At 46.4% G+C, this 22916-nt stretch overlaps 1 pseudogene; it reads left to right on the forward strand.

The window, feature by feature from the left end:
• Positions 1–16099, forward strand: part of LOC144148598 (uncharacterized) — a 76077-nt pseudogene extending 59978 nt beyond the window's left edge.
• Positions 16100–22916: the final 6817 nt, after the last annotated feature.

Below are 22916 nucleotides of genomic sequence, written 5' to 3' on the forward strand. Positions count from 1 at the left end.
ATGGCTAGGAGGATTTTGAAGGGACCAATGAAGAAGATACACAGGGTGATCGAAGAGAAGGAGGATTAGCTAGACCAACAAATGGGAGCCTCACACCGTACGATTCGAGCTGAGAGGTGGACGACGATGATAGAGTAGAAAGTGTGAAACGAGGTGTTGGGAGGAATGGTGGCAAGTACAGGTCGAGCGTCCGGGCTTCCAGGTGGTTGTGCCTCCACCGGGATGAGAGCGGCCTGACCAGTATTGAACGCCTGAGCCCTAAAAGCGCCCTTTCTTGAGAGCGCACCGGTAGTATCACACCTCTACCGACCTTTCGGGCCGTGCCCCTCAACGTATGAAGCGGACAGCGCGGGTACACCTATTACCAGCGGCCCGGCACTGCTGGCCTCCTGTTGAGCCGTGCTCCTCAAGGAACCTGTGGCATTGCACCCCTTTCATCCAGACCACTGACGACGAGCACGGGCCATTGCGACGTGCTGCTACTTTCTTCAATGCGTAAGCCAACCGACCCACTGGGCCACGTCATCGGCATCGCAGTGCTACAGGCGGTAGGATTTGTTTCACTTTGGAATGGCCAGTTAACGTGTTATAGTGACTTTTTGATTGGATTTTTGGTAGAGTGAGGTTGTGCTTGTTTTTTTTAGTGTGATATTCTTGTTCATTTGCTATTATCCCGTTTGTTTGAAGTTTTGTTTTGTAAATATATTGTGTAGGCATCGAATGCTTCAACAGAGCCTCATTTATTTGCTGCGTGAGGCGCGTGACAAAGATACTGGATATAAATGCTTCCTAGGCTTCAAATTAGGTAGACAGCGTGTGGCCTAGTAGTGGGGCAATCAACGTCAAACTTATTAAAATATAATGGGTGGGTACCGGTGAACGCCACTCGGCCTACCTCCTTTCATTTTAGGCTAATGCAGGCTGTCCCATATCTGAGTCCGGCCTGTTCCCACGCCGCTGTTACAAAATGAACACATCAACCTCGTTGTATGTGAAGCTGCAGGTGTGCGTTAACAGCGCTAGACCTCAAATCACTACAGTCAGCCTAACGTCAATCGGCAGCATGCCTAACGTACTGACTCTTCGGAGCCAGCGTAGTACCACGGAATAAAAATTCGGGGAGTGCGCGTTGGTCAGTACCCCTTTATCTGAACGTGTATACACATCAAAGGGTACTGCATGTATGGGTATACCCCGCACCTTGATTATCCCTGCTTTGATACTCTCACCAAACGAATCTAAAAGCGTCCCGGTGTTACCAGTACACCGCTGATGTGCTAGCGGCGTCACCTCCCACCCATTTCCTGGAACGGTGTGGGCCAGGCCGAACGCGCCAAAGTTCGCATCGCAAACAAAATGATCATGGACATGTAGTGGTACCGTTAATTACTACTCGACTATTTGTTACATGTGGAATTACAAGGTAACATGCGAAATAGTAAGGCTACAACGCATTCGCTAGGTCGGGTGTTAGTAGCTACACGCCTCGTGCCCACGTTTCGATTCCTATTCAGTCCGAAATTTGCCGTTTTCAGCGCGGTTACTTTATATTGATTGTTCGTGGGCTGTCGGTCATTTTGTGTGTTATCTCTTAGTCGCTATGCCATACGTTTGACCTATAGAGTAAAGAATGGTTCTGGTATTAAAAGGCAGATAAGACTAAGGATAAGGTAGCATAGGCCGCTAAACAATGACCATGCACAGGGTGTGGCCAAAAAAACAATTACGTAGCACCCCAGCTGCCATTTCTTTCTTTAAGGGAACTTATTCTAAGCAACAAAAAGAAGAGCTGCCATGCAGTGGTTCCTCATCTTTTAATTCGTGTTAAGGCTGGAACGCGGACGGACAGGATAAAATGAAACTATATCCTTGTTTTAGAGGTATAGCAGGTTTTAAGATCAGAAGCATTGAGGTGCCCGGCCAAAAAGTACGGCCAAACATTACAATACTGCGGTTAAGCGTCCTTTTCGATGTTAACATAATGTTAAGTTTTAGCCAGCCCGGTCCAGTGGTTTTGTACATTGTTTTCAGTGCTCAGCTAAATTGGGAATGCCTCCAAAAAATATGTTCGTTTGTTTAGTTAGAAAAAGGTTAGTACAACTATTCTTTTTTTACATTTTTCTAAAGCGTTGCTAGGCGCCTTTCCAAATAAAACATTTTGGCCGGAAACGTTTTAGTCCCCACACGTCACAGGCGCCGAACAACAGGAAGAACTTGTTGAATAGTTTACGGGATTGAAAGGATTGAATGCCTAGAAACAGGGAAGCTATTATTTCGTGCGCGTGAAGGGCTCCCGCCTTTCTTGGGATGCGATGACGTCAATATGCGGAATAGAAAAAACGTTTTGTTTGTGCATACTTTTGCTATATTTGTACATTCGTCTCTTTGTCTTCGAGAACTCAGTGGGTTTACAATGCTAGTGGTTATGATACCAGCTGTGATTATATTATGGCCATAGCAATAGAATACCGGTACAGGTTGGTACTATTTCTATTTGGCGACCTTTTCTGCTATTAGGTTAAAGCCAGCCACCTTCTTTATACAGCATTGCCCGCGTGTCCCATATATGAACCTAAATAAATGGTGCTTTACTTTTCGCATTTGTATTTTCTATTTTCCGACAACTGGCACGAAGTGATATCACGAGGTCCAAAATAGTGTTGAATTGTTTTGAAATGCTGTTGGGAAAACGAGTATTTTTCTACTCGTCTGAAATTGGGAACCTGGGGGTAGACCGTATTAGAAAATGAAGACTTTTCACAGTGACGTGTAAGCCTTGAAGGTGGCGAAGCTGTACGCAACCTTCTCGACCATAACGATTGTTTAAGTCGGTGATTGCAGCCGATTTACTTCTGCTGCGTTGCTCAGCGACCTTTACTCCATCATTGTTGCTATAATTTTGAGCCCCTTTCATTTTTTTTTGAAGTGGTAATCATTGGATATCACCTTGGATAAACATGCGCCGGGGACGCTGGGCGGTTGCCGCGAGGCACGCACACATAGGCGCTGGGTATTTTCTTAGTTTTTTAACTGCCGGGCGGCCGCCCCGAGGCTCACGCTCACCTGCACGTTCTCGGCAATTCCGTGGTATATTTAACTGCGGACACGAAAAATTACGATCTGCGAAACAGCGGTTCTAGACAAGGCCAAGGCCGTCTAAGCAAACGACGCTTGCTGTTAGTACTACCACTAATAAGGTTCCATTCGTAAGAACAGGATATTAAATGTCATAGTAGAGCTCATACGTCTCAACCGCAATGCAAGCAAAACTGTCTTAAGCGTGTAAAGCTTGAAGATTGTTCAACGCTGCATGAGAATTTAAGCATCCATCTGGGTTTGGGAGGCAGGTGAAAAAGCGTTTAAAGTCTTGACAGTGCCTGCTCTCAGTCACACAGGCAGAGCCACACACACGTTTATTTTAAACAAGAACAACCAGTGAGCACATTATATAATCAACGCTCTATAACCCTGGCCAATTTCGGAGTGGGTATGTGCCAAGAAGAATTGTACAATTTAATAACCGAAAAGGACCTTTGTTCTAGGGGTAAAAACAGGAACCGAAAATGTTCCTACCAAAGTTTTGGTGTTCGGTGGAAGCGTGTGTACTTGCCCTGGATTTGACGGGCTACTAATTTAATGTGTACTTCTTGGATGCCTCTTTACCTTTGCATGCTATATCCATAGCTAATTTACCGTGCATTAAAGAAGCAAGAAAGTGCGGAGGTAGGTCAGTGTTAGGGCATTAGCTGCTACTGTGCAAAACCTTGCTCGAATGCTTTCAAAAGGAATGCCTTTTTTTGTTTACTCTTTGCAGTGGGGCTCATTTTCTTGACCGACGACACAATTACTACGAAAAGAATGCTAACGTTGGTTTTCGGCAGCAGGTACCCTATTAGGAATTTCGCACTTATCAAACGCCTTCCTGCAACAACAATATATGTTGCGTAGAACTGGTAATTACGACAAAAAAGCAGTAAACATAAAATAATTCAGAGGCCCAAGTTTAGCTGCAACAAACGTTTTCGTTTGGTCGGTTTACGGGGTACTGCATGAACAACAAGAACAAGAATACAGCCAGTGGCAATTTCTTGTCGCACCAAGCTGAGTCAGGCCAAGTCAATCTCGATTAATGTTACGGCACGTGTCAGGCGACAGCACCCCACATATCGATTCGCCAAAGAAAGAAGACAGAAGCAATGTATATTGGTACTGTCCCATTGGCTGTCTATGTACATTGCATGTATAAGACATTCTTACAAGGCGATACCTGGTAACTAGGTCCGCGTTTGGTAGCTAGACGCATTGACCAGGCTGCTGGGGGAATGCGCATGTCGGCAAACATTTCGCGTAAAACGAAGTTCTTGGCCAAAGAACGAGCGAAAGAAGCACAAAACGATATGGTTTAGACGCCACGTGAGGAGATCCGCCTTCGTTTGATTATTTTATTATGGTTCTTCAAACAATTTTAGACCATTGTTGTTTTCGAAGAGGTACTTTCCAGTGCCGTGTCAACAAACCCTTCCACATAAAATGCGTGTAGGGCTTGGTGTTATAAAGTGAGTATGGCTAAAATGTGAAAACATTTAATTATATCTGCACAAGAAGCAAATATTTGAAAATACCCTAACTACAGCGACACGGAAACTTGCGTCGCGATGATTTTCGGCACAAATTGTTGCTTTTCTGCAGCAATAAGGGGAAACAATCGATAAATGAAAATATATCCTCAGTTTTACATATGCAACAGGACTCTGCAGTTCACAATAATTGAGGCGTTCGGCTTCGACACAACACCACGGTTAAGCTTTCTCTTGTATAGGTTTAGTTGAGCGGCTTTTCCGGGAAAACACCCCGCTCAGTGGTTACTTCCACATATCTCAGGGCGCAGCGAAGCTTCATTCTCTAAGTATAAGCGGACATTGCTCATTCGTTTTTCATCAGCGCAAGCCTCTGCAACAAAGCTCTCGAATAGTTTGGTAGAGCGTTGATAATGCACTTGTTTATAAAATTCCATGCAAACATACAGGGTGGTTAGTTTTAAATTGTTTTCGGAATTGTTTCTGCAGGCCAAAATACTAGAAAAAGGCAGTTAAAAATATTTCTTTGGTATTGAAATGATTGAATGTACGGAAACACAGGGAAGCTATTATCTTGTGTACGTGAGGTTCTTCGTCCTCTGTTTGTATGTGATGACGTTGAATATGTGGAATACAAAAAAATGCGTTTCTCTTTTTTCATTCCTTGGTAAGATTTGCGTGCTCATTTCTTTGTGTGCGAAAATATTGTGGATTAACAATGTCATTGGTTATATAACCAGCAGTAACTATGGCATGGTTACAGAAACAAACGATTGGTTAAATTTGGCCGCACATTCAGTTGCGCGATGTTCTTTGTAACTGAGGTTGAACCAAGCAACTGCTAGTTGCAGGACTGCCCACGTGTGCCACTGCTTATACAAATGCGTGAATATCATTGTTTGGTCTTCAAATGTATATTTTCTTACTTCATACTGCCGGGCCGATATTAAAAGCGATAGTCTTTTTTTTTGCTACATCGACGCACAAATTGTGGTCTGTCTTTATGTCTGTTTGTCTGTCTGTGACTCGATTCAGCCTAGCGGCCAAAGTGAAACGAAGTCTTATATACTCACAGCCAAACCTAACGTCCAAGTCCGGTTTATTTGTTCATACTTGACAACATTGTTAAACAAGACCAAAACACTACGCAAATATAAGACAGAAAATTATACACAAGGGATACTTACAGTGTTCCTTTATGAAAAAAATACAGATGCTTGTATTTTGCGAAATGAAATACTACATTCACTGCAGAAAAAAAAATCGCACTGCCGCCGGCTGGCGCCCGCGCTAGTATAGCTTCTGGCGGTATTTTAAGAAATCAAATGGTAACAGTTACGAAAGGTTGTACTAGATAGGCTCTATGTTCTGCATAGAACACACGTGGACTAGAGCAACGTGGTTCTATAAACATTGAAGTAGGGCTCCTCGATTCTCGCGCGTCTTGGCGTGCGGCAACACTGGCATCGAGGCACATGGCCTGTAGCATTAGAACGCGGTAAATTTAAATTGACCTCAGCAAACCTTTTGCGTTTTCCCCTTGGGAGGAGCGCGAATCACGAGGAACAACATGAGAGGTGAGCGGGAAAGCGAAAGGAGGCATTTCCTTTGCAAATGTCGACAAAGACTACCGCCTTTTGTCGACATTTGCAACTAAATGAGCAGATACGCGGCCAATTTTTATAACACAGGTTCCAAAAGGCTTTGCGTATAGGGTGACGCGAACATGAATCTCTGTACTTGTAGCCCATTGTGACCCAAAAACGCGCTCGGGGGCAAACGCCGTAATGCAAAAACTCAAACAAGTAAAAGCCTTTTTCAATAAATTTTACTTACAATGCGCCGTTGTGAGGGATTTTCGCAGTGCACCGGAGAAAGATGGTTGTGGAGTTCCTGTTTCAGAGGATATTTAGATGTGAGTTTCTTTTTGCACGGCAATCTATTGCAGTGTCAGACAAGGGTACGTCTTCCTCAGCAAACAATGTACAGAACTAGTACTGCATGTTTGCTCCCTAAAAAAGGGGTACTGCATGTTCATTGGAGAGTTTCTTAACGCCTTTACTGCAATGTTGAAAAAGAAAAAAAACTCAATTGGTTGAAGTTTAAAATATTCGAACGCATCATGGAGATACAGTACATCATCGATGGGGAGACAGATGAAAAGCCGTGTGGAAAGTTCACAGCGTTTGCTTTCATCCACACATGCTGGACCTCGCAGGTGATGTTTTAGATCAAAACACACACTATTTAATGATATTTCAAGAAATCAAACAGCATAAGAAAGACCAAAATGTAGTAATTGTAGGAGACTTCAATTGTTACCCCATGATGTGAAGCTACCTTCACAAAGAGTTGTGTTGTGTTGTGTTATATGGCACATAAGCAACTAAGGCTATCATGCGTCAAACAAAAGGTTTCATGTTTTTTGTGGATAATAACCGATTGCTTTATCTCGTTATAGCTTGTTTAGAAGTGTAGCTTCGTTTAAAAACTAAAGTCAGAGGGAAGTTTAACAAAAGCACTCTCTCCTAGAAGTAGGCTGGGGTGAAATGGAATTTGCTTGCTGTAGAACAGCCTAAAATGTTTTTTCCTCAAGGCCTCAAATTTCGCACATGAGAGTAAGATGTGATTTACTGCAAGTTCCTGGTCACAATCTTCACATCTCGGTGTGTCTTGTTTCATAAGAAGAAAGTTATGCGTAAGATGTGTGTGTCCAATGCGGAGACGGCATAAAATCACTTCTTTGAGGCGTTCTTCATGTCTGCTTGATTCCCACTCTTCTATCGTGGGTTTAACTAGGTGGAGTTTGTTGTTGATTTCCTTATCCTATGAGGACTGCCAAGTTTCCCTCAATTTGCTCTGTATAAATTTCATGCAGTCGCTGTGAGGAATCTGTCCTGTCTCTATTGTTCCGTTACCTGCCTGTGCGCCACATACGTCGGCTCTCTCATTTCCTTTGATTCCCACATGGCTAGGGACCCAGCACAACTTAATTTCCTGTCCTTGTGTTGTGATTGTTACCAAATTGTGAATTATTTCTCCTACTAGAGGTTGAGCTGCATTTTTGTAATGCATTGCTGTGACTGCGCTGAGAGAGTCTGTATATATAATACTGGGTTTAATTTTATTCTTCATTATCATTTCTACCGCCAAAGCAATGGCATAACATTCAGCTGTGTAAACCGAAGCGCACTGGGGTAGCCTGATCACCTTTTCCCATTTCCCTTGCACTACTGCACTCCCGACTTGGCATGATGTTTTGGAACCGTCTGTGTAAAATGAGGTGTAGTCTTTGTATTTTTCGTTTAGTGCCAAAAATTCCTGCAAAATATGTTCTTGTGGTGTCTGCTTTTTTTGAAGGCGTATTAGTGTGAAGTCCCATATTGTAGGAAAACTATACCAAGGGGGTAGTTGGTTCTGTCTATGGGCAATTTGAGGTAATGTGTGCAGCGTAGTGAATTCTTGGCATCTCTCTCCAAACCGAAGAAGCAATGGTCTGATAGCCTGGGGTTTCTTATTGAACAGTGTTCTAGATGGGCATTTTGTAACTATGGGGTAACACAGATGTTTCAGCAGTGAACGGATCTTTAGCATGTACGAGCATGTGAGCAACCTCACTCTGTGTGGATTCAGCAAAGGACGAAGACCGCTGTGATGCTGCGCGCTGTTGCACCACAACGGAGTAGGGTCGCGTATGCGCCGATGAGAGTCGCCTTCGTGCTTCGCGAAATGTCAGGTGCTCTGTTACTTTGAGTGTTATTATCTCTTTTTCTTTTTTCCATGCAGGGCAAACACGTGAGTACGCTGCGTGGTTGCCGTCACAGTTTACACAAAGGTATGTTTGGGCTTGACAGTTTTCAGGAGGGTGTTCATGAGAGGCACATTTTGCGCATGTCTGTTGGCCCCGGCAGTTCAATCAGCCGTGGCCGTAGCGTTGGCATTTGTAGCATCGCTGTGGGTTGGGGATGTAGGGTCGGAGTTTCATTTTGGTATGGCCCACCTCCACAGATTCTGGAAGGATGCTTAATGCAAAGGTGAGGACGATATGCCTTGTATGAATTTCTTTGTTTTCTCTTTTGATTTTGATATGGTAGACATCTGTGACATTTTGTTCCTTCAGACCTTCTAGAAGCTCTTCCTCGGACACATACTTTAGGTCGTCATCTGAGATGACTCCGCGGACTGTATTTAGTGATAGGTGCTCACTGACAGTTACAGGAATTTCTCCGAAAGACGTTAACGCTGAGAGCTTGTCGAGCTGATGTTTGTAAAGTACTTTGAGTAGAAGGTCTCCGTTTGCCAGCTTCTTGATCTTATAGCCTTCCCCAACTGTGGCAGTTAGGGTCTTTGCGGCTAGAAATGGCGAGACAAGTCGGGCAGTTTTCTCTTTGTCACTGCTGTGTATTACGTGAAAGCGTGGAAAGTTGGCAACGTTCTTCGTAAAAAACTGGGCGGTTGCATCGGTGCCCCCTCTTTTACGAGAGGGATCAGATGGGCGAAAAAAGGAAGCCATAAAATGAAAAAACTCTTCGGCCATGGTGCCAGCCGCCCACCATGGAGCCCAAGAAGGGGACTGGACTGGAACTCGCGAGCAAGTCATGCCTACGCCAGCTGTACACCGCGACTATAACCAAATATGGCTGAACACAGGGTTGTCCGCCACACAAGGTTGACCCTAGCCGCCAGGAAAAAAGGAAACTGAGAAAGAACGAGACGACAGGAAAGTTGTTAGAGAGAAGATAGGAAAGTGAAAGGTTGAAGGGGAGGACAGGAAAAGGCACTGCCGATTCCCCCCGGGCGGGTCAGACAGGAGGTGCCGTCTACGAGAAGCGGAGGCCAAAGTGGTGTGTTGCCTTCGCCAAGGGGCCTTAAAGGTCCAAGCACTCGGCGTCGGCTCAACCACCAGGACCCTCTTTTCCCCGGTCACGGCGCTGGCACGCATGGCTAAAGGCGGGTGCTCGGGGTCCGTGGTGTCGCACAGTACACGCAAACATCTGCTTTAGAAGATGCCCCCTGCGGGGCTACCTTCACAAACAGAGCAAAGTCATCCAAGTTCACGACGTAATGCGAAACCATCATATTTATCTGTGCAAAACCTCGGACACACCCACCCGTATTGGTGACAGTATCTCTCGTGGTACTTTAACAAGCAAAACGTTAACCCGTATCATCAAAGAGGACGATTTTAGTTTCCGAGACTAAGCACTAGGCCGCAAGCACCACGGTATGGAACTTTAAATTCTTTACAACAACAAAGCGAAAAAGAAATAATGATAGCACGACTCGCTAAACAAAACTTTCAAGAGATTAATCGCCCACTTAGGCAATCCGAAATATTGAACTTTGGATACTATGTCCTAACGTAGCCCCAAAAATTGAACCCAATCCTGCAATATGCTCTGGGGGGTCTTCGGCACTCAGACTTTGCCCTTGCAGGGACAGATAAGCTAAGCTTTAAGGGAGTATTCCTGGAACTCAGCTCACTCGTAGAGGTGTTCAATGGGTAATTGAAGAGTAATTACAAGATACTAAACTATTCAGAAAGGACCTGCCACGCCCACCCACTAACCTACAAATGCAGGAAGTAGTATTACTAAAATATTCCCGATTAACACAACATGTATCCTACCTACACACACTCTTTTCAAAGGAAATACAGCAGAAACATCACCGTAAAAACAGTGTAGGAGATAACCCAATCAAGTAACCTAATGGGGATGCCTCACAATACACCAAAGAGCGGACGTACGAAAACAAACGCACCGGTCATATCTCATGAATCTGACGTAATAATTACTAGATTCCTGTAACCACAATAACCCCCGCCGCAACAAACGCCGCTACAACGAAATTTCAGCCACAACAAAGGTGTTCTGGTTCCCCATCAGCTTCGCATAGAAAGTAATGAAAAACGGCCCCTTACTAACGAAGGCGTTTTATTGGATATTTCCGTTTCAACGAACTTTTCGAGAACGAAACTGGGACTGAACTGAAATGCGCATTGCAACTTAGACGGGCCTTCCAAAGCTGTGACGATCGTATTTGCGCTTTAACGAGGTTTTAGCGACCAAAATTGTAACCGCAATAAAGTTGGCTGGTGGTCATATTAAAAGACAAATCTAAAGTCGGCGTTTGAGCCACTCAAATCCCTAGCCACCTGTGGTCACCACGCAGGTGCGCCAGACCATGCGAGACTACACGGTGACACGCGGTCACAGTGATTGGCGATTTCCTCTGTGTTGTGTCGGTGTCGGTTGAAATGGCTACGACAACGAAGAAGCGCAAATCTCTCTCTATCGAGGAGAGGGCAAAGATGATCGCTGAGGCAGAAGGCTGGTAGGAAGAGTAGGAAGAGAGCGAACATCACTATTTCATTTCACCGAGCTTGCTGTCGACGGTGCTGAAAAACAGACCCCATCCACAGGGCTCTTGCTTCTGGTACGTCGGCACAACACATGAAAGGGACACCGCGGAAACATGACGAGCTTCAAAAGGCCGTCAACACGTTGTTTGTGGACGCACAATCAAGGTACATTGCACTGAGCGCAGCGACTGTGCAGCAGAAGGCTCTTCGTTACGCCTGCTTTCTTGGCCTCGACGATTTACAAGACCAGCACAGGGTGGCTTAGCCGATTCAAAACCCTACACGGCATTGTTCGCAAGGTGCTGTCTGGCGAGTCGGCGCCAGTGGCGGATCTAGAGGGGGGGCGGTAGGGGCGATCGCCCCCCCCCAAAGCCTGTGTCAACATCGCCCCCTCTCCCTCCTCCCTTCAGTGCCTGTGGCCACCTCCTTGGTCAGGTTGCCCCGACACGACTGCCCTAACCGCAGAGGAAGTCGAATGGCTAGAACGGCTGTTATGATCGGCCTTCACGGCTTGAGAGGTAGCTACACGGCAGGCATAACCGAAGTTAGTCTCCTAACCGTAGTTATCGCAAACCGAGCTAGGTAAGCACGGTTTACCCTCACAAACCGAGGAGCTGCAGGTGCACCAGCCGTGAACCGGCGCAAGTTAATCGACAGCTTCGCAGAGCGGCGGAGGGAGCAGCCGTGCTTGGGCTTTCTCTCTGCCCCTGCTTTCTTCGCGCATGCTGTCGTTCAGGAGATTGAAACAAAAAGAGCAGTGACCTCCCACATTTTTGTGTGTTTTTGTATTTATTCAGATGGCGCAATAAGCCGCGGCCGCCGCTGCGTAGCCGGGATTGCTACAGCCGCTCTGACCGCTCTGTTTTTTTCCATCAAAATGAACAGAAGTGTAGTGGACGCGCACTTCACGGCTCACTGAAGGTGGCTTTCTCACACTTGCTCGGGCGGTTCGCGTTACCTGACCCGCCGGATGTATGACACGTGAGATATCGTGGGTGGGGGTCACCATTTTTCTTCGCTTAATAAAGACACTTGAGTTCCAGCAACCGATCGGTGTGTACGCTTTTATCGTCATTCGTCAGCCGACGAGGCAAGAAGGTTCGGTGGTTCAGTTGGTTCAGTACTGCGGCACAAGTTGAAGGATATGTGATATGTAGTCGAAGGTGACAAAACAATCACGTGCTCACTACATGACCAGCACGTGATTTCGTCGGCCGAGTCGCATGAATCTGACGACTGGTACTGTAGTAGCCACTTGACCCATCCTGACGACTCGAGGTAAGCGTTGGCCACGAGAAAATATATAGCTTGCGTTTAGAACTTTAGATTTGATACCCGCACCTCTTAATTGTTTCGTTTTTGAGTACACGAAGACTTGAAACGGGCCTATCATTGCTAGCTGCAGTATTCGAGATGCCAGTCACGCCAGTATTCAGCCAAGCATACGTACCCTGGATGTTGTAGTTACTATACTGACCCTTCTAACGCAGTTACGAGGAATGTACCAAAATCCTATAGAACCCGCTACGACGATATGCATCAGTGATTGAATTAAGTACTTTTTGCAGCAGTATAGGTTATTCATATGATAAAACTTCACGGTACGTTTTTCTAAACATGCGTTTACAAAGAATACGAGCATGTGTTGTTTCATATTGATGAAATGAACACTGCCCACGATTTTATGCTGGGAAGTTTCAAAGGTAGTGAAGCAATGTCACATAGACTGAAATAATTTTGCTAAAGTACAAGCGATTTGATTATCGCAAGCCGATACAGCATCTCTTGCTCAAGCTTTGCACGACATCATGTCGCTACATGTTTTGTGATTCATTCTTTCGATTACACGATGAACAGTTCTTTTTAAAGTATTCCGCTGAAAGTCCCCTGTAAGGTTTATGTAAATATGCCCAAGCACTGCGCCGTTTGCTAATTTTCGCCGTCTGTGATGCTTCTGCACGTTGAAGTTGCTCTCGCTCTGTTTTACTTGTTAAAACGTTGCAACGCACGCTTGAAGATGAGCAAGTGGAGCAGTGCTTGCGCAATCTCCTGTGTGTGTCCATTTATTGTTCGAAGAATTTTCTTTGCATGGGTAAGCTCCCCTGTTAGTAATTTAAATGCTCACATACTCTTGTACAGATTCTAGGATGTGGCTTTAAGTCATGAGTTCTCGTTCTATCGCCAGGTCAGCAAGTATTACTTTTTGTATTCTGCATATTGATACATGAAGCATCTTAAAACATGAAGCTCGCAATTGCGGCTTGTCATGTACACCGACAGCATTGGACTATCACATTTTCTTTCGTCTGTTTGCAACCCCAAAGCTCTCTCTGAAGAATGAAGAGGGCAAGTTCGCAGAAGATCGACAAGTTCTTCCTTCCTGCTGCTAAGAAATCCCTACATGTTGCAGTCGAAGGCACGGAACAGGCCACCTCATCAGAAGTTGTGCCAACGCTACGACTGGACGAGAAATACGCTAACACCTGTATTCTTCCCCGGTCGGCAGCATGTAGCGCATCGCTACCTCTGCAAGGCGAATGTTCACCCCTTTCTTCTCCATGCGACCAGACTACCGTATTTGAAAGCGAAAGATTGGACGTGGTATCTCCGAGCATCTCCGCGGAATTCTCGAGTGTCATAGGAAAGTTCATCGGTAGGAAAGTCGATGACTACACTAAACGGCGTTTGTTGGAAAAGCATTAGTGCCCTCCGGATAACTACGGTTTTCCATTCTCACTTCACCGGAAAAACGGCAAAAATGAGAAGCGATACGTAAGTAGGTTGCATTTAAACAAGTTAAAGTGGCTTAGTCCTGTCCGATTATAGCAGGGGCCTGTACTGCAAGTACTGCGTTTTGTTCGTAACAGGTGCGATGGGAGGCTACCAGAAAAATGTCCCCCTCAAAAAACTGGTCACCAAGCCGCTCACATCCTTTGCGAAACTGCTGGGAAAGGACGGCGATCTTTCTGTACATGAAGCAAGCAAGTACCACAATGAAGCAATCCAGGCTGGGGAGGAATTTCTCGCACGTCTGAAGGCACTCGAAAAAGATGTAGCCAACCAAATCAGCAATCAGCTTCTACATCAAGTGAACGAGAACCGAAACCGCCTGGTCCCAATTATGACGTCTATCATCTTTCTAGGGCGCCACAACATACCATTTCGTGGGCATCGAGACGACGGAAGACTTCTAGAGCGGTCAAATGAGGCCTCAATGACTTCGAATGAGGGCAATTTCCGCGAGCTTCTGCGCTTTCGAGTATCAAGCAGGGACAGTGAACTTCAGAAGCACCTTGCCAGCACATCATCTCGAGCCAGGCACATCAGCAAGACGACCCAGAACGAATTGATCAAGTGCTGTGGAGAAGAGGTTCTTGCGACCCTTATTCAGTGGGTGCACGAGTCGGGCGTCTACAGCATTATGTTCGACGAAACAACCGATGTATCTCACACGTCGCAGCTAAGTCTTGCTCTGCGCTATGTACACGAGAACGCTGTACGAGAGGACTTTTTCCAATTTGTTGACCCTCGCAGTGACAGCCATGCTGTCGACGCCAACATAACTGAGCCTATCCTGACAGGAAGAGTACTTGGTGCGCGGGTTCTGAAGATGGTGAAGGACCTACAATTCGACTTGGCAAGGTGCGTCGGCATAGCTACAGATGGATGCAGCCTCATGGTGTCAGAGCTGCGTGGCGCCGTGTCAGAAATTAAGCGGTGTGCCACAAAAGCAGTTCACTCTCCGTGTTTTAACCACGCACTCAACTTGTCGATCTCGAAGTCATCGCGCATTCAAGCCTTTACGAACGCGGTGTGGGTTATGAAGGAGGTAATTTCCTTCTTCACCGCCTCACCAAAACGAAACAGTGTATTAAAGAACACACTTGGCCACCAGCTGAAAAGCCTTTGCCAGACGAGATGGGTGGAGCGACATGACAGTGTCATCCAATTTCGGGACTCTCTTGTCTTCGTGGCGAAAGCTCTTGACGCCGTCGCCAACTGGAAGGAGCTTCAAAGCGCTGCAAAAGCAAGGACGCTCCGCGTCGCCGTTGGCGATGGTGAGTTCATAATGGCGATAGTTTGCCGCTCGGACCTTTTGGCTCACACGCTTCCGTTGAGTCGTCTCTACCAGAAGGAGTGCGTTGATGTGCATACAGCAAGGAATACGCTGACAGACACTGTAGCTGCCCTCACTGCTCAAAGGCGTGACAGTGAAGAGGCGTTCACACCTGTATACGAGAAAGCCGTCGCGCTCGCGGACGAACTTGAAACAGAGCTGCGGCTCCCTCGCATCACGAAGAGACAGTCCTACAGGTCTAACACTCCAGCGCTTGATCCAGAGAGCTTCTTCAGGACCTCAGTGTATATTCCTCTACTGGATCATGTGTTGGCAGACCTGAAATGGAGATTCAATGATGATACTTTTGGAGTTTGTGAGCTCTTCCTATTTTTGCCGTCCCAGCTGCTGAATACCATAGCATCAGAAGAAAAAGCAAAAGTAGTCAAGCAGATTGCCCAGCGGTATGGATCGATCATAAGGCCGCCCCGTTATATGGCCTCCGGAGAACGCCCACGAACCCAACACACTAGAGACATGGGAGGCAGCCCTGGCCAACTCCGCCCTCGGGACTCAGCGAGAGCTGATCCAGAGAGCGAAGATCGGGGCAGCTGAAACTGGGGCCCTGGAAAGAGGGCTCCGCTCACTTCTCTAGCCCCACCTTACCCTTCCCTCCTCCCCTTTCCCATCAATAAAATTTACTGACTGACTGACTGAAGGCACGGCCCAATAAGTGCTAGTGTTATTGCAGCAGAACTGCGGCTATGGCGGGAAAAGTGGAAGCTTGAAAGAGAACAAGGAGCCGACATCCCTGCGACTGCTGTTGAAGCATTCTGCATGTGCGACGTCGACATCTTTCCTTCGATCAAAGCACTACTACAAATACTGGCCACTCTCCCTGTCAGCGTCGCCAGCGCCGAATAATCCTTCTCTACGCTCCGCCGCTTAAAGACATGGCTGCGATCACAGATGAGTGAGACACGCCTGACCGGCCTCGCCTTGTTACATACGCACAGAGACATCCCTGTTGACTGTGAAAAAGTTATTGATCGCTTCGCCAACGGAAATCATGGACGACGGAGGTTGGAATTTGTGTTGTAGCATTGGATTGCTCACATTAGAACTTTCAGTAGAAGTTCCCAAATCTACCAACCAGACGTCGTGGTGCTCTAGCTGCACATATTTCTGTGTCATTGTTTCTGCAGTCTCGTACATGAACTCCAATTGTATCTGCAGTAATGCTTGGTTATCAATGGGACATTCACTTTTGAAGTGCAGGTATGTGGTCATCATTATGACCCCGGAAATAACCAAGAATTAGTGGAATTCTGGTGACCACGTCGAAAGAGGGAAAATGATTGGACGTCAATCGGCTCATTTATTATTGTGCCGGTGCACCGGAAAGCGCCGTGCCTGTTCACTGTTTTTCGGATAATGTAAATACTTGTATAAAGACAGCGTTCTTTCTCACATCAACTTGTCCTGATGACTGCCCGGCACGACACCAACCCGTGTTCGCACCTGCCAAGTAACCCGATTCCTAACAAAAACTTAGCACAGCAAAATGTGCCTACATCTGAAGTATGGTAGCCGGATATTTGTAGTATTTCTTGAAATTCATTAAGATTAGAAAACTGATTAGAAAAAATGAGTAGAACCACTGTGAGCAAAAATTAACAGTATTTATGCTCTGACGGGGTTCCTTTGATAATAGTAACTACTAAAAACAAAAGTCACCCTCCCCCTTTTCATTTGTACTTCAAGTGACCGCCCCCCCTAAAATGAGTGGCTGGATCCGCCCCTGGTCGGCGCCGATGATGGGGAAGCTGCATCAGAGTGGATTTCCGGTAATGAGCGAACATGCTTGAGCAGTACGGTCCGTCAGACATTTGTAATGCTGATTAGACTGGCTTGTTTTACAAGATGCTACCTTCAACGACGCTTCATTTTAGACGACAGCGTTGCCACAGTGGGAAGCACAGAAAAAAGGGTGTTATGGTGCTGCTGTGTGCCAAATGGGAGGTCCAGATACGTGCGCACCCCTGGAAATCGGCAAAAGTGCTAAGCCACGGTCTAAGCCACCAAGTTCTAATCCATGGTCTAAGCCAATAAAGTATATGGCGAACAAAAAGCACGGATTACGCGCTCAACTTTCACAGAGTGGGTTTTCGCCTTCGACCGCGACATGAAGAGACAAGGCTGCAAAATTTGTTTACTGTTAGACAACTGCTCAGTCCATCGAGTCAACGACGTTGTTCTGACGAACCCAGAGGTAAAGGGGGTGATTGTGAGCCTGAAACGAACGTACCGCAGCTGGTTAATGCAGCGCCTTCTGCTAAATATTCAAACTGGCCGAGAGACGAAGACCGACCTGTATATGGAGCTTCAGATGACGGCTGCTGCGTGTAGCACGTTAAAGCGCAAAACGATAACCACCTGCTTCAAAACACTCCGGGTTTGGGAACACTTAAGCGGCCACCAGCTCAACCGAACCCGAAAGTGAGCTCGTGTCAGAACAAGCTGAAGACACGCTAATCGCTTCACAATGGATGGCCCTTGAGGACGAGGTCTTTGTGGCTACCGATGTGCAGCTCGACGAATTCGTTGTTAACATCGACGCCAACGTAGAGGTTTACGAAAAGTTGACCGATTCTCAGATCGTCGAAAGCGCGCAAAAACATTGTGACGTCTCGTCGTATGGGGAAAAAAACAAGCTGACTCCAGCGACTGCTTCCAAAGTAATGGACGCTTTTGATCCTATTAGAAACGTTAACGGAGCACGCGACGATGACATTGCGATGGCTCTTCTAACGGACTGTAAGGCTCGCGTAACGCCGTTTGTTGCCGTGAAGCGTAAGCAATCCAGGCTCACCGACGTCTTGAAATAAAGTTCCGGCAAACGTAAGCTTGCCAAACTTGCTGACTGTTATACATATAGACTTATATTTTGATAATGGAAACCGCTTCCTGCGACTGTGCATGTGCCGTAAAATGTGTGTTTCGCGATCGCCCGGGAATCAGCGTGAAGTTAGCGGCTGGCCGCAATGTAAGGAAATGGTGTAACATCGACGCTAAATGCTTTCTTTAAGGCAGTTAGACACTTTATTGACCGCCTTAGGTATGTCACAACGTTTGCTTTCTCCCCTTTTGTCATCGCGTAGATTTCACGGATGATTGTTTCGTTCGCAGCTTTGCCGTTTGGGGGGGGGGGGGGGTATAACCGTAATTTCGCGCTAACGAAGTTCCGTCACAAGGAAAAATTTCTCGTGTCCGGTGAATTTTTTTGTAGCGTGACTCGAGAGCTATAGCGCACTGCATAAAAATGCATTAGACTAGGTTTCTGCATCTAATGAGAATCATTTGTCAATGAATAGAAAACGCCGCACCAACCGTTCGTTCTCTAGTCGATTTTCCCTTTCGCTATTCCTTTCTGTTCATATTCCAACGTCACACAGGTTTTTTCTTGGTCCTCTTCTGGCATTTGTCCACCCCCAAGGGAAATTTTCGTCGCGATAATCTTCTCGTTTTAGACTGCCAAAACTGCACGCCTGGGGCAAGAAACGCCCCTCTATGCACACAGACGGTGGTCCCACCAGAGCCGCGACTCCGAACAACATTTTAACGCCCGCCCACTAGTGCTGCAGCGGTTGATATTTGTGATACTCTCATGACTTTGGATTTCTACCTGTAGTTGACGATCAGAGCGCTCAGCACGGCCACAATGGTCACATACGGCTAGTTTATGATTCCTCTACATCGTAACCCGGGTGTCTTCTGCGGCCGTCTTTTGAAGAGGCCAGAAACTAGTGCTACCACTTTGACCGCATCGCAACTCTCAATAGGGAACCACCGCAAACTTTACAATCACTTACTTCAGTTTGATCGATAATGCTCGATCTTGGTTCGTGAATACAGGAGCCAGGCTGCACACGTGATGAGTTTTTTGGGAGCAGTACTCTCAAGCTCATGCAAATGGGGATCGCCGAAGTCGATCTGAGCGCGTACTGCAAAGCCGTCTGCAGTAACCAATCAAGAGCGAGAGCATGTATGTTGAAGACATGGCGCCCCTCTCAAAAAAGCACATTTCGCCATGCGAGGAAACTTACTAGACAAAACGGCTGGTACGAAACACTTGCATAACCCACGCACATGTGGTAATCGACTTAACGCGGAACATTCATCGTGGCCTATCCGGTTTGAAATAAATTTGTGAGAGGCATCTTTGAAGCTGTATATGAATCGCTCTACACATATAACGTCTGTGGATACATCGGAGTGGACCGTAAAGTTTTCGCACTAAAGAGTTATTCTTTGGTGTTTCCTCTTTGAAGTGATCCTGACGGGAGGTTCTAGCCGGTATTCTTGCCGGCCATCTTAAAGGCCATCCTGGGCGACAGTTTGGCCGGTATCTTTGATGTCTCAGCTCGCGCACATCCCGCGTTGCCGGTTACACGTGCACGGAGGGGGTGGAATGAGGGGGGGGCGTCCTCACCGATGACATGCCCATCGTGCAGGTGGGAGATTTGGCCGATGGGACCTCACTGCTGTCCTTCGTGTCAAGCGATTTGGGTTGGTGTATTCACTGGCAGTAAGATGAATACGACACGTAAGAGAAACGGAAAGCCCCTTCTTTGCCGGCTACAAGACAACTAGTTCGCCAAAGTTTCATCGTCTCCAAAAGCAGAGAACCCATTTCAACATTTTTCTTTACCATCTAAGCCTCGCACTAACCCATTCAAAAAACCATTCAATTATAACTTATTCATTCAATGCTACTACAACCCAATTAACCCACGGCCCTCAGTCTCCAGTGGTTCTGAAGCAACTGACCACGGCGGCGGTCAGACCTGTGACGCAGAAGAGTGTGCTAAGAATACCTGGATACGGACAGGCCGCCATTGGAATCTCAACCTGGCAACGTTTAACACGAGAGCTTTATATAGCGAAGTGAGTCCAGAGGTGTTGTTTGAGGAATTATAGTGCAATAAATGGGATGTCATAGGGTTCACTGAGGTTAAGGGGGACAGGTGAAGACTTTGCAGTGGTGAAAAATGGACACGTACTCTGTTACCGTGGTCCAGTTGACAGAAGAGAACTGGGAGTGAGATTTCTAATCAATAAAAGAATCGCTGGCAACATAGAAGAATACTGTATATTTACAGAATGGGTAGCAGGACTTTTAATTAGGCTCAATAAGATTTGCAAACTCAAGGTAGTACAGGTCTACACGTCCACATGGAGCCATCACGACCACCTTGTTGAACGTTTCTTTGAAGATATGGAATTGGCAATGGCTAAAGTAAAAACACACTATACCATAGCGATGGGAGACTTCAATGTTAAAGTAGGCAAGATTCTGGCTGAAGGCAAGGCAGTTGGGAACTATGGTCTGAGCTGTAGAAATAGCAGGGTGGACATACTACTCCAGCTCAGAGACGGGAATATTCTACGCATCATAAGCAACTTCTGCAATCGGAAGAGCCCGAAGTGGACGTAGAGAAGCCCCTATGGTGAGCATAAAAATGATGAAATCAGCTTCATATTTGCAGCGAAGCTGGTAGTGTCTCGTCGGTGGGAAAATTTTGTGTCGTAAACAAAAACCCAGGAAGGGCCCAGCAGTTCTCGCCCAAGACACCGAGCGCATGCGCCAGGCTAATCAGGCGCGGGATGTACAGCTAAGTATTTTCGCTTGATGGTGGTGTGCACACGGATGGACGCGGACGGGCACTGGGATGTCCTAAGGTACATCGCACCGTTGCAAGCGAGGGAGTAAGCCGTTTGACTCGCGGGTACTAACTCACGGTTGTAGCCCAATGTCAATAAAGAAAAAAAGGCGGTTGTAGCCCAATGGGTAAGACTCTAACAAGTGTATGGTCTACCAGTCACCGGGTCGACTCCCAGTGCCCGTGTTTTTTTGCGATTGTAAATGCTATGCGCATGGACGCGGACGGACATTCTACGGTCCTAAGGTACTCCGCACCTAAAGAATGTGGTGTCGTGCATTTGGCAGGCATTCTCAGATTAGGAATGGCGGCCTACGATTGTCCCCGAAGAAGAAAGTGTATGACAGCTGCATCTTACCGGCACTCACCTACGGGGTAGTAAATTGAAGGCTCACTAAGAGTATTCAACTTAAATTGAGGATGGCTCAGCGAGCAACGGAACGGAAGGTGATAGGTGTAACATTAAGGGACAAGAAGAGAGGGGAATAGGTCAGGGAACAAACGCGTGTTAAGTACATATTAGTATAAATCAAGAAGAAGATATGAACGTGGGCAGGGCATGTAATGCGATGGAAAGATAAACGTTCGTCATTAAGGGTAACAGAGTGGATCCCCAGAGAAGGCAGCCGTGGCAGGGGGCGGCAGAAAGTTGGATGGGCAGACGAGATACAGAAGTTTCCGGGGATAAATTGGTCTGCGTGAGCACAGGACCGGGAGAATGGGAGAATAATGGGAGTGGCATTTGCCTTGCAGTGGGCGTAGATAGGCTGGTGATGATGATGATGACTTCTACTCCTAAAATAACGTGATACCCGAAGGATATCCGCTTCCGTGAGCGCGGACCTGCCCGTCGTATCCATGGGCGCAGCCTCGTAGAGAGTAAATATGCATGCGGCCAGCGTTGGCATGTGTACTTTCTTCGGGTGGCCCCCTGCAACTCGCTTGTCCTACTCCGCGGGTGCTACAATTCAAGCCGGCCTTATTTGAGTTAAGAAAATCCAGTAGTGTCCCACCGAGAAAGAATATCAGCAGCAACACAATCCCCCTCAAAAGCTGTTATTGTTTCCCTTCAAATTGAAACCACGTCCCACGGGTAGGCGGACTGTCCTACAATCTCGGCGTAGATGTATAGACTGGTGCATACTCTGTCCTTCCGTTCATATGTGTTCGATCACGTACATATCTTCTCCACACTATACACGTCTCATCCTGTGGCGAGTATTGGCTCACTTCGGCCCTTGTGTTTAAGAAGCCAGCTCGGGCCCCCGCAAAAGAACGCACAGTTTCGGCTTTATTGGAACAATTTTCTTTCTATAACTCGGTTTTCTTTCTTTGCCAAGAACTTTCAACGCATTTTTTTTTTGCATTGTGTAGACGCAAATAAACCTCTGTATTCTTCACTTTAGTTTTAACAGCCCCTGGTTATTCGTTGGTCCATTACTTTGTAATTGGCGGTCCGCTTGCTCGTGGTGTTAACTATTCTGAGCTGACACTCTAAGGTTCCGATACTTATGCACATTCCTTGCCCATTTCTAATCAATAAAGCTTGTACGCTTTTTATAAAAACATGTTTTACTCTGGACTTCACCGGCGTTAAAGTCTGGCCCATATCGATCTGCACTGCGTCATTCGTTGCCTTCAGAGGAGTTCCCAGCGCTAATCAGCTGTTTGGCAAGTGTTTACTCCCAGCTCTGACAGGCTGTCTGCTGACGCGTCTTTCTCATTATTTTCTTATTTGTTTTCGCAGGAACTGCACGCGGCGACATTTTTCATTTCTGTTCGTTTGCATCTTGCTGCATCTTTTACAACGTGTTGAAACGCGCTGTTTTTCCCATTTGGTATTCGTAAAGAGCAATTCGTCGACTATTTCTGATGGTACTCTGTTATGTATCAACATTTTGCCTCAAATGTTCTTAAAAACTTTTCTTAGCTCTATATTCCTAACATTTACGCGCCATGCAAGCCGTTTAATAGTTTGTAAGGCCTTTGTCTAGTTGTTCTTCACTTTGTACTTTGGCCGGGTGGCTGTATGGAATGGGAGCAGCGAGATGATAATGTTTATATTTAGCTACCTTCAGAAAACTATGGTCGTTAAAATCATGCAATGCAGAAAACATATTTTGGGATCCTTAGGTTTGCTCACATGCTTATTTAGAAGGGAATCTCCTAGCGTATTAACGAGACGAATATGTTTA

Source organism: Haemaphysalis longicornis, unplaced genomic scaffold (genome assembly GCF_048455015.1).
Source record: "Haemaphysalis longicornis isolate Haplotype H1 unplaced genomic scaffold, Haemaphysalis longicornis Haplotype H1 scaffold_8, whole genome shotgun sequence".
In the NCBI taxonomy this organism is placed as follows: Eukaryota; Metazoa; Arthropoda; class Arachnida; order Ixodida; family Ixodidae; genus Haemaphysalis; species Haemaphysalis longicornis.